Source organism: Amblyraja radiata, chromosome 30 (genome assembly GCF_010909765.2).
Source record: "Amblyraja radiata isolate CabotCenter1 chromosome 30, sAmbRad1.1.pri, whole genome shotgun sequence".
In the NCBI taxonomy this organism is placed as follows: domain Eukaryota; kingdom Metazoa; phylum Chordata; class Chondrichthyes; order Rajiformes; family Rajidae; genus Amblyraja; species Amblyraja radiata.
The window spans coordinates 9989600-10005655 of record NC_045985.1 but is presented as its reverse complement, the minus strand read 5'-3'; the positions used below and the strand labels follow the sequence as shown (position 1 = coordinate 10005655).

The following is a 16056-nucleotide window of genomic DNA, read 5'->3' as shown; positions in this document are numbered from 1 at the left end:
GACAATTTACAATTATACCAAGCCAACTAACCTACAAACCGGCACGTCTTTGGAGTGCGGGAGGAAACCGGAGCTCCTGGATAAAACCCACGTGGTCACAGGGAGAACGTACAGACACCGTGCAGAGAAGCACCCGAGGTCAGGTTCGAACCCAGGTCCCTGGCGCTGTGAGGCAGCAACTCTACCGCTGCGCCACCGTGCCGCGCCTACTACATGGGGCAGAGAATTCCACAGATTCACAACTCTCTGGGTGAAAAAGTGTCCGTTCTAAGTGGCTTACCCCTTATTCCTAAACAGTGACCCCGGGTCTGGACTCCCCCAACATCGGGAACATGTTTCCTGTCTCTAGCGTGTCAAATCCCTTAATCTTATATGTTTCAATAAGATCCTCTCATGACTATCTCTCCCTCTTAACCCCATTCTCCTGCCTTCTCCCCATAACCCATAACAACCGCACTAATCACGAATCTATCTATCTCTGCCGTAAAAAATATCCATTGACTTGGCCTCCACAGCCTTCTGCGGTAAAGAATTCCACAGATTCATCATGTGTTTGGGTGATCTATGGTCAGCATGAGCTCGGTGGGCCGAAGGGTCTGTTTCCCTGCTGTACCTCTAATCTAAACTAAACACTTTACCAGTATATTGTTTAAGGGGGAAATAGGAGTGACAGTTCCCGGTTGCCAAACACTTTAATTCTCCTTCCCATTCCCACACTGATCTATCTGTCCTGGGACTCCTCCATTGTCAGAGTGAAGCCAAACGCAAATTGGAGGAACAGCATCTAATATTTCGCTTGGTCAGCTTACAACCCAGCAGCATGAATATTGATTGCAGTAGGCATATTGATTTCTCTAATATCAATTAAATCCTTGCATTCCCTCTCTCCATCACTCCCGCACCCAAGTCATTGCACTAACTTCAACGTTGTCTTGTTGAGTTTCATTGTCTGTAATTCGTTTTCACCCAACCCACAGCTAACAATGCCCCGTTTCCTTTATCATTGTTACATTTTTGCATATCTTTCATTCTTTTGTTCTATATCTCACTACATCAGCTCCACCTACATCAACCGACTCCAACTGGTCCAGAACGCAGCCGCCCGACTCATCACCCACACCAAATCCTGGCATCACATCACTCCAGTCCTCAAACAACTTCACTGGCTTCCCATCTCCCACCGGATCACCTACAAAATCCTGATCCTCACCTACAAAGCCCTCCACCATCTGGCCCCCCCCCCATATCTCACTGACCTCCTCTCCCCGTACCAACCCTCACAGTCCCTCAGATCCACATCAGCCGGTCTCCTCTCCATCTACAAGTCCAACCTCCGCAGTTTTGGGTACAGAGCCTTCTCCAGGGCAGCTCCCAGGCTCTGGAACTCCCTCCCCCAACTGATCCGCAATTCCGTGTCCCTCACCATCTTCCAGTCCCGCCTCAAGACCCATTTCTTCACCTCTGCCTATCCTTAGCCCCACATCCCCCTCCCTTTTCATCTGTGCATTAACTGCCTCATATTGTGTTTTGTATTGAATTCTGTCTTTACTTTGTGTACTAGTCATGTCTCTACTATTTATTTCATTCCCCTTACATGTTTTTCCTCTACCTGCTAAATTTTTGTAAGGTGTCCTTGAGACTCTTGAAAGGCGCCCATAAATAAACTTTATTATTATTATTACATCACCGTCTATATCTCTCGTTTCCCTCTCCCCTAACTCTGAGGAAGGGTCTCGACCTGAAACGTCACCTATTCCTTTTCTCCAGAGATGCTGGGGTAACTCAGCCGCTGAGTTACTCCAGCATTTTGTGTCTATCTTCAGTTTAAACCAGCATCTGTAGTTCCTTCCTGCACAATAGGAGTGACAGTGGTGCATTGTAAAATGAAATCTATTGAATTGACGGCACAATAAACGTCAAGAAAGACATGTACTGATTGCATTGCACTTCCAGTATATATAGTCTATGAATAAAGTATTTTGCAAATTGTCTGTTGCAATCACTTAAGTGCTTTCTGAAGTGCAGTGATTCATTTAATGTTGGCATGATGCCAATTAGCTCAAGACATACCCGGGCAGCACACAATTGGATAAGGTTTGGACAGACACAAAATGCTGGAGTAACTCAGCGGGACAGGCAGCATCTCAGGAGAGAAGGAAGGGGTGACGTTTTGGGTCGAGACCCTTCTTCAGACAGGAAAGGAGGAATGGGTGACGTTTCGTGCCTTGACTGAAGAGGAATCCCAACCCGAAACGTCACCCATTCCTTCTCTCCTCCCCCTTCTGTCGTGGGGTAGACTGAGACTGAGACTGACTTGGTTCTTGGTTTCTTGGTCCTCCAAAATATTCCAATGGAATTTAAACAGGAGGTGGTGAAGGGAGGGCTTAAGCCAGAAAGGGTTATTGGGAAGAAAGAGCTACTTTAAATTTTGTTGCATCTGGTTGGGTAACTATAGTTGGGTGGAGATTATTCCATGCTTTAATTGTGCGGGGGAAGAACGAATTGCTGTACACATCTGTCTTTGTAGCTGGGATCACAAATTGGATCGAATGCCCTCGTCTGCTCCTAATTGGTTTGGGTTTGGTGTAGGTCTTGTAATCTATGTCGAGCTGACCATTTAACATTTTGTAAAAACAGGTCAAACGGTGAGCTTCACGTCTGTCTTGGAGAGGGTTCCTTCCACCCCAGAGAATTCAGAAGTTTGGTGACACTTGCTTCTCTCTCTCATAGGTGTTAGTAACAAATCGAGCTGCCTGTCTTTGGACACGTTCGATGGAAGACTCCCCTCCTCCCCCCAGTTGCACATCCCCAATCCTATCCACTCCTCACTTTAATTTCATGTTTTATGCATTTTGTATTTTTATGACTGTTGGCAGATCAATCTCCCTCGTGGGATAAATAAAGTTCTATAGTATCGTATAAACTAAACAGGCCATTATTAGCTATGAAGGTAGACAAAAATGCTGGAGAAACTCAGCGGGTATTTATTTATTTAGCAAATGCAAAGTCCTTTAGCCAAGCAGTTGCCTCTTGATCTGCTGTATGAAGGGTGACAAGTCCTCCTTTGAGTCTTTGTTGAGGGCATGCTTCAATGATGTGTTGCATTGTTTGCTGCTCTCCACAAGCACACCATGGGGTTGGACTGCTGCCCCATTTGTGAAGGCTGGCCAAGCAGGGGCCATGTCCAGTCCTGAATCTATTCAACATCATCCACTGCTTCCTTGGGAGATTGGTGCCAGGGACCGGTAGGGTGGGGTCTGACGCCAGATGTTTATTTGGGACGTCCTTGGACTCCCATTCCTTTTTCCAAGCTGATTGGATGGTGAAATCAGCTGGTGGTGGGTTCTTCCAAATTGGTCGTCTAGATGGAAGTCGAGCAGTGGGTGGGTTGAAGATGTCCATGTGAATTGGCAGGTGAGGGGTGTTTTTGGTCTTTTGGAGCATCCTTTGAGTGAGGACTACTCGCCAGATGTGTGGAGGGGCTATGTTGGATAGGACAGGGAGCCAGGGGAGTAGTGTTGAGCGGATTGTTCCTGTGATGATCCTCATTGTTGAGTTCAATTGGGTGTCCACATGGTGTGTGTGGGATGACCTGGACCAAACAGGGGCACAATATTCGGCTGAAGAAAATGCAAAGGCTAGTGCTGAAATGCGCAGTGTGGGGGCTGCTGCCCCCCACTTTGAGCCAGCAAGCTTACTGAGGAGATTAAGAAGGAACTGCAGATGCTGGAAAATCGAAGGTAGACAAAAAATGCTGGAGAAACTCAGTGGGTGAGGCAGCATCTATGGAGCGAAGGGAATGGGCGACGTTTCGGATTGAAACCCTTCTTCGCTCCATAGATGCTGCCGCACCCGCTGAGTTTCTACAGCATTTTTGTCTACCTTCGATTTTCCAGCATCTGCAGTTCCTTCTTAAACATTGTTAGCTATGAACTAGGTGAAAACGAGTTACCATGAAACTCACCCAGAGCGTAAGAAGATTTAAAAAATGCACATATTTCCAACTCCTCCCCCTTCTGTCGTGGGGTAGACTGACTCCCCCCCCCCCCTTCCCCCCTCCCCCCCTCCCCCCTCCCCAATCTTTGTACACCCCCAATCCTTTCCACTGGTCACTTTAATTTCATGCTTCATGTATTTTGTGTTTTATGAATGTTGGGAGATCAATTTCCCTCCTGGGATAAAGAAAGTTCTATCATATATCTTATCGTAAATGTAGTCAGGGCCCTGTGCTCTCTTTGTATTGCCCTGGATGGTTACTCTAGAGAGGAGGAAACAAGGAACTGCAGATGCTGGTTAAACAAAAGAAAAGGGGACCAATTGCTGGAGTAACTCAGCAGGTCAGGCAGCATCTCTGTGAAACATGGATAGGTGAAGTTTCAGGTCATAGAAACATAGAAAATAGGTGCAGGAGTAGAGGCCATTCGGCCCTTCGAGCCTGCACCGCCATTCAATATGATCATGGCTGATCATCCAACTCAGTATCCCATCCCTGCCTTCTCTCCATACCCCCTGATCCCTTTAGCCACAAGGGCCACATCTAACTCCCTCTTAAATATAGCCAATGAACTGTGGCCTCGACTACCTTCTGTGGCAGAGAATTCCACAGATTCACCGCTCTCTGTGTAAAAAATGATTTCTCATCTCGGTCCTAAAAGATTTCCCTCTTATCCTTAAACTGTGTGACCCCTAGTTCTGGACTTCCCCAACATCGGGAATAATCTTCCTGCATCTAGCCTGTCCAACCAATTAAGAATTTTGTAAGTTTCTATAAGATCCCCCCTCAATCTTCTGAATTCCAGCGTGTACAAGCCGAGTCTATCCAGTCTTTCTTCATATGGAAGTCCTGCCATCCCAGGAATCAGTCTGGTGAACCTTCTCTGTACTCCCTCTATGGCAAGAATGTCTTTCCAAGAAGGTCGGGATCCTTCGTCAGACCCGGATTCGATCCTGACCTCGGGTGCTGTCTGTGAGGAGTTTGCACGTTCACCCCGTGACCGTGTGGGTTTTCCCAGGTGCTCCAGTTCCCACCCACCTCCCACAAGAAGTGTAGGTTTGTAGGTTAATTGGCCTCTGTAAATTGCCCCCTAGTGCATGCAGGGAGTGGGTGAGAAAGTTGGGTGAGTTAGAACTCGTTTAAACGGGTGATCGATGGCTGGTGAGGACTCGGTGGGACAAAGGGCCTGTTTCCAGGGATACAACCAGTTTCCCCAGCTGTATCTCCAAACTAAACTTTAAGCAAGTTTTCCTGAAGATAAAAACTTGGTTGACTTAGGGTGACACTGTGGCGCAGCGGTAGAGTTGCTGCCTTACAGCGCCAGAGACCCGGGTTCGATCCTGACCATGGGTGCTGTCTGTACGGATGTTTGCACGTTGTCCCACGGGAGCACCGGTTTCCTCCCACATCCCAAAGATGTACAGGTATGTAGGCTAATTAGCTTGGTGAAGTTGTAAATTGTCCCTAGTTAGAAAAAATGCTGGAGTAACTCAGCGGGACAGGCAGCATCTCTGGAGAGAAGGAAAGGGCGACGTTTCGGGTCAAGACCATTCTTCAGACTCCTCCTCTCTCCGACGATCAGTCTGAAGAAGGGTCTCGACCCGAAACGTCGCCCATTACTTCTCTCCAGAGATGCTGCCTCACCCGCTGAGTTACTCCAGCGTTTGGTGTCTACCTTTGATTTAAACCAGCATCTGCGGTTCTTTCTTACACATTGTAGATTTCTTTAGTGTGTGTGGGATAGCGTTAGTGTGCGGGGATCGCTGGTCGGCGCGGACTCGGTGGGCCGAAGGGCCCGTTTCCGCGGTGTATCTGAAAGACCTAATAGTCAGATCTAATAGTTAAGTCTAAAATGGAGTTGTTCTTCTACAAAAGCATGGACTAGTAGAACAAAAGAATGGCTCGGTGCCAAGTCTGAATTACTTTGTAAATTACGTGGAACACAATATGGAGGACAGGTTGTCTTTTTAATAAAGACATTAAGATGGAATCCTGCAGTAATAACATGTGCTTCTTCAAGGCCATAAAGAAGGCAAGATTGAAAAAAAATAGCTGACGCTCCAGAGATAAGGAATAATATTGGATGAGCTCGATTTGGACCCAGCTTTCCTATATTGTGAAAGGCTACAGAATCTTTCAGTCATGCCATATTCAGACTTGGTAGGAGTGTGTTACTGATAAGAAAAATGTATAATTGTGCAAACTCGCCTTTGTTCTGTGAGTGGAAGCACGAGAAGCACTGAGCAACGTTTGTGCTCATTGTAATCTCGCCACTTCCGTCTGACGAATCAATTAAGATTGCCATGGTCTACCTTCAACGTTTGTTGGTATCTGCTTTTTAAGAAACAAACTTTCACATATCTCTGAACTAAACTGGAGTGTCTATCATTATCTTTCCCCAGAGAAAGTGCATGTCATACTGTCGGGTTTGGGAATTCCAAGGAGGTAATGTTGTGGAACTAACTAAAGGACACGTGATATTAATAATCTCAGCCAGAAACACTGACAATTTCCCCTTCTTTCACAGATGGGGCCTGAATCAAAGGATGAGTGGACTTTCTGGAGACATGCAATGTTGACATTAGGCAATACAAGGGGTTGAAGTCACAGCCTCAACAGAGTCAGCAGCCCGAACATGTAACAAATGGCTCTTTACATTGGGAAATAAAAACAGCCGGATTTTCCAGAACAGTCACGCGATACTTTCACAACCGTTTGTTTCCCACTTCGTCAATGAATTGACCTATAAAACTCACACATTTCTTTGCATTCCTGAAGTTGGGTTACTCTACGGTTATGCAGCATTTTCAATGCAATAACCACACAGGAATTTAAAAAATCACAAGGCTATTTCAACAGAGTCATTCGCAGCTTGGCATTTATCCAACCTCTCCAACAGAACAAATCCCAAACAGCACTTTGCAGAAACCAGCTTCCATGTTGAGGCGAAGAAGAGAACACAAGAGTGGGGAAGTTTACTTTCAGAGATACAGCGCGGAAACATAGTCCCCCCCATTTCAGGGCACCATAATGTTTGGGACACGTGGCTTCACAGACATTTGTGATTGCTCAGGTGTGTTTAAATACCTCCTCGATGCAGGTATAAGAGAGCTCTCAGCACCTAGTCTTTCCTCCAGTCTTTCCATCACCTTTGGAAACTTTTATTGCTGTTTATCAACATGAGGACCAAAGTTGTGCCAATGAAAGTCAAAGAAGCCATTATGAGACTGAGAAACAAGAATAAAACTGTTAGAGACATCAGCCAAACCTTAGGCTTACCAAAATCAACTGTTTGGAACATCATTAAGAAGAAAGAGAGCACTGGTGAGCTTACTAATCGCAAAGGGACTGGCAAGCCAAGGAAGACCTCCGCAGTTGACAGAATTCTCTCTATTATAAAGAAACATCCCCAAATACCTGTCTGACAGATCAGAAACACTCTTCAGGAGTCAGGTGTGGATTTGTCAATGACCACTGTCCGCAGAAGACTTCATGAATAGAAATACAGAGGCTGCACTGCAGGATGCAAACCACTGGTTAGCCTCAAAAATAGGATGGCCAGGTTACAGTTTGCCAAGAAGTACTTAAAAGAGCAACCACAGTTCTGGAAAAAGGTCTTGTGAACAGATGAGATGAAGATTAACTTCTATCGGAGTGATGGCAAGAGCAAAGTATGGAGGAGAGAAGGAACTGCCCAAGATCCAAAGCATACCACCTCATCTGTGAAACACGGTGGTGGGGGTGTTATGGCCTGGGCATGTATGGCTGCTGAAGGAACTAACTCACTTATCTTCATTGATGATACATCTGCTGATGGTAGTAGCATAATGAATTCTGAAGTGTATAGACACATCCTGTCCGCTCAAGTTCAAACAAATGCCTCAAAATTCATTGGCCGGCGGTTCATTCTACAGCAAGACAATGATCCTAAACATACTGCTAAAGCAACAAAGGAGTTTTTCAAAGCTAAAAAATGGTCAATTCTTCAGTAGCCAAGTCAATCACCCGATCTGAACCCAATTGAGCATGCATTTTATATGCTGAAGAGAAAACTGAAGGGGACTAGTCCCCAAATCAAGCATAAGCTAAAGATGGCTGCAATACAGGCCTGGCAGAGCATCACCAGAGAAGACACTCAGCAACTGGTGATGTCCATGAATCACAGACCTCAAACAGTTGTTGCATGCAAAGGATATGTAACAAAATACTAAACATGACTACTTTATTTACATGACATTGCTGTGTCCCAAACATTATGGTGCCCTGAAATGGGGGGACTATGTATAAACACAGCTGTAATTTCTACATGGTGAAACCAAAATGTATAAAAATTTTAACCACACTTTAACCACATGTGCACTTTAACTACATGTGATTTTTTTTCTTTTACAAATCTCAAATTGTGGAGTACAGAGGCAAATAAATAAATGATGGGTCTTTGTCCCAAACATTATGGAGGGCACTGTAATACGCTGAGAGATTGGGAAGTGTTATGTTCTCAGGGACCTGGGTATCCTTGAAATTGTAGAAGGCAAATGATATGACACAGAGTGCTGGTGTAACTCAGCGGCTCAGGCAGCATCTCTGGAGAACATGGATAGGTGACGTTCAGGTCGGGATCCTTCTTCAGATTATCAGAGCCTATCATAGAAACAGAAAAACAGGTGCGGGAGTAGACCATTCGGCCCTTTCAGCCAGCACCGCCATTCAACATGATCATGGCTGATCATCTAAAATCAGTACCCCGTTCCTGCTTTTTCCCCCATATCCCTCGATTCCTTTAGCCCCAAGAGCTAAATCTAACTCTCTCTTGATCCATGTTCTTCTGACCCTTGACAGACACAAAAAGCTGGAGCAACTCAGCAAGACAGGCAGCATCTCTGGAGAGAAGGAATGGGTGACGTTTCGGGTCGAGACCCTTCCTCAGCAGTCTGAGTTACTCCAGCTTTTTGTATCTATCTGCGGTTTAAACCAGCATCTGCTGTTTAAACCTGAATCACACCCTCCTCAAGGAGGCTAAACCATGAACCCACCTCAACCTATTTACTCCCTCATCTCTCTCCTCACATTTAAACTCTGATCTCTCTCCTCAACATATTTAAACCCCGATTTCACCCTCCACACATTAATTAAACCCACCTCCTCAAGCTGTTTAAACCTGAATCACACCTTCCTCAAGGAGGCTAAACCATGAATCCACCTCATCAGCCCATTTACACCCTGATCTCTCTCCCCAACCTATTTAAACTCTGAACTCCCTCTCCTAACATTTAAACCCTGATCTCTCTCAACATATTTAAAACCTGATTTCATGCTCCATAGATTAATTAAACCCTGATCTCCCTCTCTCTCCTCACATTTAAACCCTGATCTCTCTTTTCACATTTAAAACCTGATTTCACCCTCCACAGATTAATTAAACCCTGATCTCGCTCTCCTCACATTTAAACCCTGATCTCTCTCAACACATTTAAACCCTGATCTCTCTCTACTCACATTTAAACCCTGATCTCTCTCTTCTCAACTTATTTAAACCCTGATCTCGCTTTCCACAACACATTTAAACCCTGATCTCTCTCCTCAACATATTTAAACCCCGATTTCACCCTCCACAGATTAATTAAACCCAAGGTACACAAAAATGCTGGAGAAACTCAGCGGGTGCAGCAGCATCTATGGAGCGAAGGAAATAGGCGGGGTTTCGGGCCGAAACCCTTCTTCAGACTGATGGGGGGTGGGGGGGGGGGGGAGAAGGAAGGAAAAAGGGAGGAGGAGGAGCCCGAGGGCGGGGGGATGGGAGGAGACAGCTAGAGGGGCGTAGACAGCAAGGGCTAGCAAAATTGGCAGAATTCAATGTTCATGCCATCCGGACGCAAGCAACCCAGGCGGAATATGAGGTGCTGTTCCTCCAATTTCCGGTGTCGCTCACTCTGGCAATGGAGGAGACCCAGGACAGAGAGGTCAGATTGGGAATGGGAGGGGGAGTTGAAGTGCTGAGCCACCGGGAGTTCAGGTAGGTTATTGCGGACTGAGTGGAGGTGTTCGGCGAAACGATCGCCCAACCTCCGCTAGTCTCCCCGATGTAAATCAGCTGACATCTAGAGCAGCGGATGCAGTAGATGAGGTTGGAGGAGATACAGGTGAACCTTTGTCGCACATGGAACGACTGCTTGGGTCCTTGAATGGAGTCGAGGGGGGAGGTAAAGGGATAGGTGTTGTATTTCTTGCGGTTGCAACGGAAAGTGCCCGGGGAGGGGGTGGTATGGGAGGGAAGGGAAGAATTGACAAGGGAGTTGCGGAGGGAGCGGTCTTTGCGGAAGGCAGACATGGGGGGAGATGGGAAGTTGTGGCGAGTGGTGGGGTCACGTTGGAGGTGGCGGAAATGGCGGAGGATTATGTGTTGTATTTGCCGGCTGGTGGGGTGAAAGGTGAGGACTAGGGGGACTCTGCCCTTGTTGCGAGTGCGGGGATGGGGAGAGAGAGCAGTGTTGCGGGGTATGGATGAGACCCTGGTGCGAGCCTCATCTATGGTGGCGGAGGGGAATCCCCGTTCCCTGAAGAACGAGGACATTTCCGTTGCCCTGGTGTGGAACGTCTCATCCTGGGAGCAGATGCGGCGTAGGCGGAGGAATTGGGAGTAGGGGATGGAGTCTTTACAGGGGGCAGGGTGGGAAGACGTGTAGTCCAGATAGCCATGTGAGTCAATTGGTTTGTAGTGTATGTCGGTCAGAAGTCTGTCCCCTGCGATGGAGATGGCGAGGTCAAGGAATGGTAGGGAAGAGTCGGAAATGGCACGATAATTAAACCCACCACCGCAAGCTGTTTAAACCTGAATCACACCCTCCTCAAGGAGGCTAAACCATGAACCCACCTCCTCAACCTATTTACTCCCTGATCTCTCTCCTCACATTTAAACCCTGATCTCCTTCTCCTCAACCTATTTAAACCCTGATCTCTCTCTCCTCAACACATTTAAACCCTGATCTCTCTCTCCTCAACCTATTTAAACCCTGATCTTTATCCTCAACACATTTAAACCCTGATCTCTCTAACATTTAAACTCTGATCTCTCTCCACGACCTATTTAAACCCTGATCTCTCTCTCCTCAACCTATTTAAACCCTGATCTCTCTCTCCACAACACATTTAAACCCTGATCTCGCTCTCCACAACACATTTAAACCCCGATTTCACCCTCCACAGATTAATTAAACCCACCTCCTCAAGCTGTTTAAACCTGAATCACACCTTCCTCAAGGAGGCTAAACCATGAACCCACCTCATCAGCCCATTTACACCCTGATCTCTCTCCCCAACCTATTTAAACTCTGAACTCCCTCTCCTAACATTTAAACCCTGATCTCTCTCAACATATTTAAACCCTGATTTCATGCTCCATAGATTAATTAAACCCTGATCTCCCTCTCTCTCCTCACATTTAAACCCTGATCTCTCTTTTCACATTTAAACCCTGATTTCACCCTCCACAGATTAATTAAACCCTGATCTCTCTCTCCTCACATTTAAACCCTGATCTCTCTCAACACATTTAAACCCTGATCTCTCAACACATTTAAACCCTGATCTCTCTCAACACATTTAAACCCTGATCTCTCTCCACAACCTATTTAAATCCCGATCTCTCTCTCCTCAACACATTTAAACCCTGATCTCCCTCTCTTCAACCTATTTAAACCCTGATCTCTCTCTCTTCACATTTAAACTCCGATCTCTCTCTACTCACATTTAAACCCTGATCTCTCTCTTCTCAACTTATTTAAACCCTGATCTCGCTTTCCACAACACATTTAAACCCTGATCTCTCTCCTCAACATATTTAAACCCCGATTTCACCCTCCACAGATTAATTAAACCCAAGGTACACAAAAATGCTGGAGAAACTCAGCGGGTGCAGCAGCATCTATGGAGCGAAGGAAATAGGCGGGGTTTCGGGCCAAAACCCTTCTTCAGACTGATGGGGGGTGGGGGAGGGGGGGAGAAGGAAGGAAAAAGGGAGGAGGAGGAGCCCGAGGGCGGGGGGATGGGAGGTGACAGCTCGAGGGTTAAGGAAGGGGAGGAGACAGCAAGGGCTAGCAAAATTGGGAGAATTCAATGTTTATGCCATCCGGACGCAAGCAACCCAGGCGGAATATGAGGTGCTGTTCCTCCAATTTCCGGTGTCGCTCACTCTGGCAATGGAGGAGACCCAGGACAGAGAGGTCGGATTGGGAATGGGAGGGGGAGTTGAAGTGCTGAGCCACCGGGAGTTCAGGTAGGTTATTGCAGACTGAGCGGAGGTGTTCGGCGAAACGATCGCTCAACCTCCGCTAGTCTCCCCGATGTAAATCAGCTGACATCTAGAGCAGCGGATGCAGTAGATGAGGTTGGAGGAGATACAGGTGAACCTTTGTCGCACCTGGAACGACTGCTTGGGTCCTTGAATGGAGTCGAGGGGGGAGGTAAAGGGACAGGTGTTGCATTTCTTGCGGTTGCAACGGAAAGTGCCCGGGGAGGGGGCGGTACGGGAAGAATTGACAAGGGAGTTGCGGAGGGAGCGGTCTTTGCGGAAGGCAGACATGGGGGGAGATGGGAAGATGTGGCGAGTGGTGGGGTCACGTTGGAGATGGCGGAAATGGCGGAGGATTATTTGTTGTATTTGCCGGCGGGTGGGGTGAAAGGTGAGGACTAGGGGGACTCTGCCCTTGTTGCGAGTGCGGGGATGGGGAGAGAGAGCAGTGTTGCGGGGTATGGATGAGACCCTGGTGCGAGCCTCATCTATGGTGGCGGAGGGGAATCCCCGTTCCCTGAAGAACGAGGACATTTCCGTTGCCCTGGTGTGGAACGTCTCATCCTGGGAGCAGGTGCGGCGTAGGCGGAGGAATTGGGAGTAGGGGATGGAGTCTTTACAGGGGGCAGGGTGGGAAGACGTGTAGTCCAGATAGCCATGTGAGTCAGTTGGTTTGTAGTGTATGTCGGTCAGAAGTCTGTCCCCTGCGATGGAGATGGCGAGGTCAACGAATGGTAGGGAAGTGTCGGAAATGGCACGATAATTAAACCCACCACTGCAAGCTGTTTAAACCTGAATCACACCCTCCTCAAGGAGGCTAAACCATGAACCCACCTCCTCAACCTATTTACTCCCTGATCTCTCTCCTCACATTTAAACCCTGATCTCCTTCTCCTCAACACATTTAAACCCTGATCTTTATCCTCAACACATTTAAACCCTGATCTCTCTCTCCTCAACCTATTTAAACCCTGATCTTTATCCTCAACACATTTAAACCCTGATCTCTCTAACATTTAAACTCTGATCTCTCTCCACGACCTATTTAAACCCTGATCTCTCTCTTCTCAACCTATTTAAACCCTGATCTCTCTCTCCTCAACCTATTTAAACCCTGATCTCTCTCTCCACAACACATTTAAACCCTGATCTCCCTCTCCTCAACCTATTTAAACCCCGATTTCACCCTCCACAGATTAATTAAACCCACCTCCTCAATCTGTTTAAACCTGAAACACACCTTCCTCAAGGAGGCTAAACCATGAACCCACCTCATCAGCCCATTTACACCCCGATCTCTCTCCCCAACCTATTTAAACTCTGAACTCCCTCTCCTAACATTTAAACCCTGATCTCTCTCAACATATTTAAACCCTGATTTCATGCTCCATAGATTAATTAAACCCTGATCTCCCTCTCTCTCCTCACATTTAAACCCTGATCTCTCTTTTCACATTTAAACCCTGATTTCACCCTCCACAGATTAATTAAACCCTGATCTCTCTCTCCTCACATTTAAACCCTGATCTCTCTCAACACATTTAAACCCTGATCTCTCTCAACACATTTAAACCCTGATCTCTCTCAACACATTTAAACTCTGATCTCTCTCCACAAACTATTTAAATCCCGATCACTCTCTCCTCAACACATTTAAACCCTGATCTCCCTCTCCTCAACACATTTAAACCCTGATCTCCCTCTCCTCAACACATTTAAACCCTGATCTCCCTCGCCTCAACACATTTAAACCCTGATCTCTCTCTCTACAACCTATTTAAACCCTGATCTCTCTCTCCACAACCTATTTAAACCCTGATCTCTCTCTCCTCAACCTATTTAAACCCTGATCTCCCTCTCCTCAACTTATTTAAACCCCGATTTCACCCTCAACGCGATACCATGCGTCATACGGGATCTGCCAACCCTTACCTCATTTACCAAACATCTAAAAACATGGTTACTGCAAAATCAAAATTGCAATCATAATCTACCTTAAAATTATCATATGGTACTCTTTTATTGCTACTTTTTTACTTTATTGTTTGTTTTGTTTTTGTTTTTGTCTTTTGTTTTTACCTTGTTTGGGATGTGTTTACCTTGTGTTGGGACTAAAGATGGAAATTAGCTACTGGCTACAATCTTGCATATTACATGCCATTGTTTATTAATATGCACTGTCCCTAATAAAATCAATTCAATTCAATTCAATTAAACCCACCTCCTCAAGCTGTTTAAACCTGAATCACACCTTCCTCAAGGAGGCTAAACCATGAACCCACCTCATCAGCCCATTTGCACCCTGATCTCTCTCCCCAACCTATTTAAACTCTGAACTCCCTCTCCTCACATTTAAACCCTGATCTCTCTCAACAACAAATTTAAACCCTGATCTCTCTCTCTCTCCTCAACCTATTTAAACCCTGATCTTTATCCCCTCAACACATTTAAACCCTGACCTCTCTAACATTTAAACTCTGATCTCTCTCTCCTCAACCTATTTAAACCCTGATCTTTATCCCCTCAACACATTTAAACCCTGATCTCTCTAACATTTAAACTCTGATCTCTCTCCACGACCTATTTAAACCCTGATCTCGCTCTCCACAACACATTTAAACCCTGATCTCTGTCCTCAATTTATTTAAACCCCGATTTCACCCTCCACAGATTAATTAAACCCACCTCCTCAAGCTGTTTAAACCTGAATCACACCTTCCTCAAGGAGGCTAAACCATGAACCCACCTCATCAGCCCATTTACACCCTGATCTCTCTCCCCAAACTATTTAAATTCTGAGCTCCCTCTCCTAACATTTAAACCCTGATCTCTCTTTTCACATTTAAACCCTGATCTCTCTCAACAACACATTTAATCTGTGATCTTTATCCCCTCAACAAATTTAAACTGTGATCTCTCTCCACAACCTATTTAAACTGTGATCTCTCTCCACAGATTAATTAAGGCCTGGTCTTGCTCCCCTTCAAGGGGTTTAATCGGTGAATCCCAGCCTGGCCGCTGGGCCCCGGACCCCGACCCTCTCCCCTCCTCCCCGCTGCTCCGCTGCTCCAGCTCCATCTCCAGCTCCATCCCCGGCTCCATCCCCGGGCCCGGCTCCCACTCATCCATCCACCCATCCACCCATCCACCCACCCACTCACTCTTCCACCCACCCACCCATCCACCCACCTGTCGCGGCCGCGTCGCTTCTCTCTGTCGGGGCCGCCTGTTTACTTCAGGCCGGAGACTCACGGACCCGCCCCGTCCAACCCCGCCCCACAGCGCCGCCCCAACCCACATGGCCGGGAGGAGTAATCACACCCCCAGTCCACAGCGCCCCCACATGGCCGGGAGGAGTAATCACACCCCCAGTCCACAGCGCCCCCCCAACCCACATGGCCGGGAGGAGTAATCACACCCCCAGTCCACAGCGCCCCCACATGGCCGGGAGGAGTAATAATATCCCCAGTCCACAGCTCCCCCCAACCCCCATGGATGGGAGGAGTAACTACACCCCCTGTCCACAGCGCCCCCCCATGGATGGGAGGAGTAATAACACAGGAGTAATAACACAGGACTAGGAGTAACAACACCCCCATGCCACAGCGCCCCCCATGGATGGGAGGAGTAACACCCACCCCCATGCCACAGCGCCCCCCATGGATGGGAGGAGTAATAACACCCCCAGTCCACAGCGCCCCCCAACCCCCATGGATGGGAGGAGTAACAACACCCCCAGTCCACAGCACCTCCCCAACCTCCCCCCCCTCATGAC

The 16056-nt window shown here is 47.1% G+C and overlaps 1 protein-coding gene across 1 annotated transcript in view; it reads right to left on the bottom strand.

The window, feature by feature from the left end:
• The window catches only part of LOC116989954 (flotillin-1-like), a 30164-nt gene extending 14622 nt beyond the window's left edge, over positions 1-15542 (bottom strand). Inside the window, exon 1 of the mRNA XM_033047510.1 lies at positions 15481-15542. The gene's annotated coding sequence lies outside the window, so the exon portion shown is untranslated. The remainder of the gene's footprint in view (positions 1-15480) is intronic.
• Positions 15543-16056: the final 514 nt, after the last annotated feature.